Source organism: Magnolia sinica, chromosome 1 (genome assembly GCF_029962835.1).
Source record: "Magnolia sinica isolate HGM2019 chromosome 1, MsV1, whole genome shotgun sequence".
NCBI classification, from domain to species: domain Eukaryota; kingdom Viridiplantae; phylum Streptophyta; class Magnoliopsida; order Magnoliales; family Magnoliaceae; genus Magnolia; species Magnolia sinica.
In genome coordinates, this window is record NC_080573.1 from 46,951,775 (window position 1) to 46,959,165 (window position 7,391).

Genomic DNA, 7,391 nt, shown 5'->3' on the forward strand with positions numbered 1-7,391 from the left:
AACCTCCTCTACTTCCACCTGGGTGGAGGATACCCAAGATGAGAATGAGGTGCAACAGCACCCCGCCTCGTACTTTACGAGATTTTCTACAACCGGCGGGAGTGAGTACGCCTCATGCATGATTTTTCCGAAAACACAGGACAAATGGACATCAAGCCAGAGTTATCCAACTCCTTCCCAAATTCCATGGACTTGAATCAAAGTCCATATTTACATTGAAAGAGTTCGATGAGATAATAGCTACATTATGTTTTCCTAATGTATCTGAGGATACAATTAGGGTGAAACTCTTTCCTTTTTCCTTAAAAGAGAAAGCTAAGACGTGGTTACATTCACTGCGTCCTAGATCCATTGGCACATGGAGCGACATGCAGAGGGAATTCATAAAAAAATTCTTCCCACATCATAAAACGATTACCCTCAGAAAAGCGATCATGAACTTTGCCCAAAAGGAAGATGAAACATTCTTTCAATGTTGGGAAAGGTTCAAAGATTTGGTCAGTTCATGCCCACAACACGGATTTGAAACGTGGCGCATTACAATTTTTTTCTATGATGGACTGACATCTTCCATGCGCCAAATGGTCGAGACAATGTGTAATGGAGAGTTCATTAATAAAGATATCGACGAGGTATGGGACTACCTCGATAGTTTGGTGAAAAACACAATCTTGGGACTATTACCCAAAGTCGAACACCACGTCTAGGCCGACTCAATTAAAGGAGAAAGGTGGATTATATCTCTTGAAAGAAGAGGATGATCTCAAGTGTAAAGTGACTACGCTCATAAGGAAAGTTGAGGCCATGGAAGGAAAGAAGGATAAGGTCAATGAAATTGTTTGCGGCATCTGTGATTGCAACATTCACACAACTGAAAACTGTCCTACAATACCTGCCTTTCGAGGAGTGTTGAATGAACAAGCCAATGCCGTAAATAACTATCAAAGACCTTTTCCTGGACCCAACTCCAACACATACAATCCTGGCTGGAAAAATCATCCAAACTTTAGTTGGAGGAATGGACAAACGGCGACTCCTCCGGTTTCTTCAATCAAAATCCAAATCAAGTGAAACCTCAAGAGGAACCGGTTCAAAATCCCATACAAGAGCTGGCTCAGGCAATGCGGGGAATCACAGATTTTATGCAAAAAATAGATTCTCGTATGACGGTTATAGAAAAGGGGATGCTTCCTGCACAACCTCTCCCCAATCCTAAACCGCAGTACGAGAATAATGATCCCAGCTCTTCAAATCAGATGGGACATGCTAAATCCATCACCACTCTTAGGAGTGGGAAGATCATTGATAAAACTCTTCCGGTTAGGCCCGAAAAGCCTCAAGAACCAAAAGAGGACAACAATGATGGATCCAGTGATGCCCCACAAAAAGTGGAACCGGAACTTCTAGAGAAGCCAGTTGCTCCATTCCCCCAACGGTTGGTTTCACCAAAACCTCTCTCTAACTCTCAGGATATTCTAGAGGTGTTGAAACAGGTGAAAGTCAACATTCCTCTACTTGATGTCGTCAAACAGATACCTTCATATGCCAAATTCCTAAAAGACTTATGCACGACCAAGCGACGGAAAATTATTCAAAAGAAAATCTTCTTGACTGAGAAAGTGAGCGCCATCCTGAAGCAAGACGTGCCGCAGAAATTCAAGGATCCCGGTAGCCCAACCATATCATGTGTAATCGGGAACCATCGAATTGATCACGCACTTCTTGACTTAGGAGCGAGCGTCAACTTGATTCCCTACTCGGTATACAAACAGTTAGGTTTGGGTGAATTAAAACCCACCCTAACCACACTACAACTTGCTGATCGCTCTGTTCGTGTACCAAGAGGGATAATTGAGGATGTGTTGGTCCAAGTTGATAGATTTTACTACCCTGTAGACTTTATCATCCTGGACACTGAACCCATCAATAACATGAGCACTCAGATTCCTGTCATTCTTGGTCGCCCATTCCTGGCCACGTCAAATGCAATTATCAATTGCAGGAATGGTATCATGACTATGTCTTTTGGAAATTTGACATTGGAGTCAAACATTTTTTTCAATAACGGCAGCAATTCAGAGGATGATGACGAGTTCCACGACATTAACATGATTGACTCTTTCGTGGAAGATACGACACCTCTGACCTTATCCTCCGACCATCTAGAGACGTGCCTGGCCCACTCCCATGATTTTGATGATGACATGATTAGGGAGACGTGCGCCTTACTTGATACTGCACTTGAAGTTAACCGATGGAGGCCACAATTTGAAGAATTACCACAAACCGATGTAGTGCCTCTACCGTCTAACCTCAAGCCGCCAAGCTTGACCTAAAACCTTTGCCCTCGATTTGAAATATGCATATTTGGGTCAAGATGAGACATACCCGTGGTGATCTCTGCCCACCTGGATAAAGAACAAGATAGTATGCTTATATCTACTCTCATTGAGCCTAAAGGAGCCCTGGGATGGACGATAGCGGACCTCATGGGAATCGATCCCTCGATTTGTACTCACCACATATATCTTGAGGATAATGCAAAAACCGCTCGCAACCACAACGTAGACTAAATCCAAACATGAAGGAAGTGGTTAAAGCCGAGGTTCTTAAACTCTTTGGACGTGGGTATTATATACCCTATATCCGATAGTCAATGGGTGAGTCCAACTCAAGTGGTCCCTAAGAAGTCTGAATCACCATCGTAGCCAATGCTAATAATGAACTCGTGCCAACTAGAGTCACTACTGGTTGGAGAATGTGCATTGACTACAGGAAGTTGAATACCGTCACGAGGAAAGACCACTTTCCCTTACCATTCATTGATCAGATCCTGGAAAGGTTAGCTGGTCATTCCTATTATAGTTTTCTTGACGGGTATTCGGGCTACAACCAGATAGAGATAGCCCCTGAAGACCAGGAAAAGACCACATTTACATGTCCCTACGGCACCTTTGCCTATCGAAGGATGCCATTCGGACTATGTAATGCCCCTGCCACTTTTCAGCGATGTATGCTTAGTATTTTTTCTGACATGGTGGGGCAATATTTAGAGGTCTTCATGGACGATTTCTCTGTTTACGGTCCATCTTTCAGCAAGTGTTTGGAAAGTCTTAAATGTGTGCTGAAAAGATGTGAAGAAAAGAACTTGGTACTTAATTGGGAGAAGTGTCATTTCATGGTTCAGAAGGGAATTGTCCTTGGGCATATCATCTCGTCCAAGGGAATTGAGGTAGATAAGGCAAAAATCGATCTTATCTCTAACCTACCTCCACCCAAGAACATCAGACGTGCGATCCTTCTTAGGACACGCAGATTTTATAGTGATTCATAAAGGACTTTAGTCTTCTTCTCGTCCTTTATGTAATCTTCTTCAAAAGGATGTTCCGTAACGAGTGGACTAAGCAATGCCAGAAGCTTTCACCAAGCTTAAAGGCACATTAACCACCGCACCTATCATGCGACCACCGGAACCTTCCTTTTGAGCTTATGTGCGACGCTTGATTATGCTCTTGGGGCGGTCTTAGCCAGAGAAAAGACAAGAAGCCCTACGTCATTCACTACGCAAGTAGGACTCTAAATCTGCCCAAGTGAACTACTCGACTACGGAAAAGGAACTCTTAGCCGTAGTGTTCGCCTTGGATAAATTTAGGTCCTACGATCGGATCCAAGATCATTATATATACAGATCATGCGGCACTTAAGTATCTTCTTTCTAAGAATGATTCTAAGCCCCGCTTGATAAGATGTATACTTCTACTCCAAGAATTTTCTTTGGAAATTAAAGATAAAAAGGGATTAGAGAACGTAGTGGCTGATCACCTTTCTCGCCTTAATACCTCTGATTCCCTTGAGGCGACCCATATCAATGACATGTTCCCCGATGAACAATTGTTTGTAGTCTCCCATTCACCTTGGTTCAGATATTGCTAATTATCTTGCTACGGGTGCTATACCGGCACAGTGGACTGCGAAGATAAGAAGAAATTTTTCACCAAGGTGCGCAACTTTTTTCTGGGATGATCCTTACTTATTTAAATATTGCGGACCAAATTCTAAGGAGATGTGTACCGACGATGAGCATCAAAGCGTCATCTCCTTCTGTCTCAGAGGCCTGTGGTGGTCACTTTTCGCTAAAAAGACCACGGCCAAGATTCTGATGTGGCTTTATATGGCCCACTATGTTAGGGACACTCATGAGTTTTGCAAAGCTTGTGAGCGTTGTCGAAATTGGGAGCATTGTCCGTCGAAATATGATGCCCTTGAATCCCATCCTTATCATTGAAGCATTTGATTCGGGCATCGATTTCATGGGACCATTCCCCAATCATTTGGAAATCGTATATTTTGCTCGTAGTGGATTATGTCACTAAATGGGTTGAAGCGATTCCGTGTCGAAAGAATGACCATCGCACGGTCATTAAATTCTTAAAAGAGAACATCCTTTCTCGATTCGGAACGCCTCGAGCCATCATTAGTGATGGGGCTCACACTTTTGTAATAGACCATTCGAGAGCTTAATGAAGAAATACGGTATCTCTCATAAGGTAAGCACCCCATACCATCCGCAGACAAGTGGACAAGCCGAGATTTCCAATAGGGAGATTAAACACATTTTGGAGAAAACGGTTAACCGATCGTAAGGATTGGTCAATCCGATTGACCGATGCCTTATGGGCATACCGTCGCCTTTAAAACCCCTATTGGAATGTCTCCTTTAGACTTGTCTATGGAAAAGCTTGTCACTTGCCTGTGGAGTTAGAACATAAAGCGTCGGCGATCAAAAATCTTAATTTCAATCGGACAACGCGGCTCGCTACGCAAACTTCAATTGAATGAACTTGAAGAAATCCGGAATGATGCGTACGATAATTCGAGAATTTACAAGGACAAGATGAAAGAATTTCATGACCAACACATTTTGCGAAAATCATTCACGCCTGGTCAGAAGGTCCTTTTGTACAATTCCCGATTACATCTCTTCCCGGGTAAGCTTCGATCTCGTTGGACCGGCCCTTACATTGTTATTACTTGTTTTTCCTCATGGGGCCGTTGAGATAAGAGATCCCAACAATGGCAAGGAATTTAAAGTCAATGGCCATCGATTGAAACCATTTGTCGAGAAATTTGATTCAGAGGACATGTCCATGCCTCTGACTGATCCTGTTTACCAGGACTGATCTCCTAGTCCGATGGAGGTATAGGTAGGTTTATCGCTTTCATAGGATTATGGTAGTTGCTTTTGTCTGGCTGAAGACGGTAAACTTAGCGCTCCTGGGAGGCAACCCAGCATTTCACTTTTCTCATTCATTAGTTCAATGTTTGTGGGTAGCATTGCCGCAAACCCTCACGAGACTACAACTCGTCCACTAGGGGTAACCTAGGGGTTTAAAGGCTTGTTGCATGCGCTAAATGCAATCGAGAGCACTGCGAAAGTGGTATAGGTAGAATTTTATTTTTGTGCTGACTGGATTCCATGCCGCGATCTCTTTGAAAGTCTCTCATGATTCATCATCCAGGTACTATCTTCCCTTCACTTTTTCTTTACTTTTGTTGTCCTATGCGCATTCCATACTCATATCCTTTACATTGAGGACAATGTAGCTTTTAAGTTGGGGGTGGGAGATTAGGTTACCTAATCAGTATTTTCTTGAGCAAAAATTGTGAAATTTTTTTAAAATTTCTCTGGACTTTCTGGTGAATTCAAAGTGATTAGACGACCATCTTTGATTTAGAATTATAGGATATGGAATGTTGGTGATTTACTGCTCTTGGATTCAGTTGCTCGTTGGATTTCACAGTTAAGTTTAATTATTAATCCATGATTAGAAGTTGTAAACATTGATTGAGTCATGATTTCACATGTCACATCTCGCTTACACATTAAGATTTCAGTTTGAAACTGAAGGGTTAATTTGGTGATCAGTAAGCATAGAAGGAACCAACTTGAACAATTGCCCGTCAAGATCAATTAAAAGGAAGAAATACCGTTGAGAAAGGTTAGGCAAAGAATCTTCACTATAGGTTTGCTCCCTATAAGTGTGGACTTCATTCCCCTTCTTTGTTTTTAGTCTTTTAAAAAAAAAAAAAAGCTGAAGGAATGAAAAGATGATCTTTGAGGCAAGCTTTGGTTATTATGAATTCTCTTGTTGATTACCAACGATATCCTGAAATAAAGAATTGAAGAGTAATGTTGAAAGTTGGGAGTGCACTTTACATCCGTGGAACTCAATGTTTAGGATTATTTCTAATTAAGGGACTAATACTTTGAATGAAGTTTACCGTGTGTTTGAGTCTAGGAGAGAGTAAGGCCCAACATTCATGAATTGTTGAATTCTGAATATCTAGATTGTTTTCCAAAATCACTCGAGTTCATAGAAATTCTCCTGTAATTCTCAACTTATTTTTCGCATACTTTGCTCGGGACTAGCAAAATGCTGGTTGGGGGTTGTGTTGAGGGTCAAATATTGCATATCAGACCCATTTATTGTATGGATTTACAAGCATGACACCGTTTAATAGCCTAATTTAATTGTATTTGTGATGCAGGGCGTCTTCATGAGCTTGGACTGGGAAAGGACACTAAAAAGCATGGATTTACCGATCGGATGACACTAAAGCAGGGGACAGACTCCAGAAGACCAAGATCATCGAATTTACACACCGGAGATCCGTGAAAATCAAGTAACTGAAGTTCAAGTGGCCCAAAATTGGTTCATAATGAAAGATCATAGGGTTCCCACTATCCGTTCAGGTCAAAACTCTATACAGGGCCTAAGGACTCTAAATGAACCGTACATGTCGAAATTCATCCGTCGGATCATCGCGGGAGCAGCCCAACGGACAGATCAGCTACCAAAATAATGATATGGGGCCCACCTGACATCTTGATATGCTTCACTTTTGGTCTCACCCCTTTAATGGAAGTACTAAAGATGATGGATGGATTGGATGTTACATATACATCACGATGGACCCCACAGGGCCAGTGCGTGTACACCATGTACACGGCACTGGCCGTGCACCGAACCACGCTACGCGGGTCAGCAGCGCTGACCCGCACCAAACACGGCAGATGCCGTTTCGCACTGCGTAACGGACGGACGACGTCCGTTTTGCGGATGGTAGTGGGCCCCACAGCGTAATTTTTCGGATGATCCAAGCCAACCATCTTGTAGAGGGCCATGATTTCTTCAAACCCATGCTAAGACCCATGCAAGCACACGTGCACGATACAGAGGCCATAAGTGGACTGCCCGCAACGTTCAAATTGATGTTTGGAAGATTTCTTCTCTGATTCCGCGTCAATGGACATTCAAAACTACCCATTCTTGACTGAAATTTCGTCCCGAATCCAATGGATGGGGTGAATTTCTTCAAAAACACCTCTG

The 7,391-nt window shown here is 42.6% G+C and overlaps 1 non-coding gene across 1 annotated transcript; it reads right to left on the reverse strand.

The window, feature by feature from the left end:
• Positions 1-416: 416 nt before the first annotated feature.
• On the reverse strand, positions 417-523 carry LOC131222971 (small nucleolar RNA R71). The gene has a single exon (XR_009160250.1). It is a non-coding gene; the product is annotated as a small nucleolar RNA R71 (small nucleolar RNA).
• Positions 524-7,391: the final 6,868 nt, after the last annotated feature.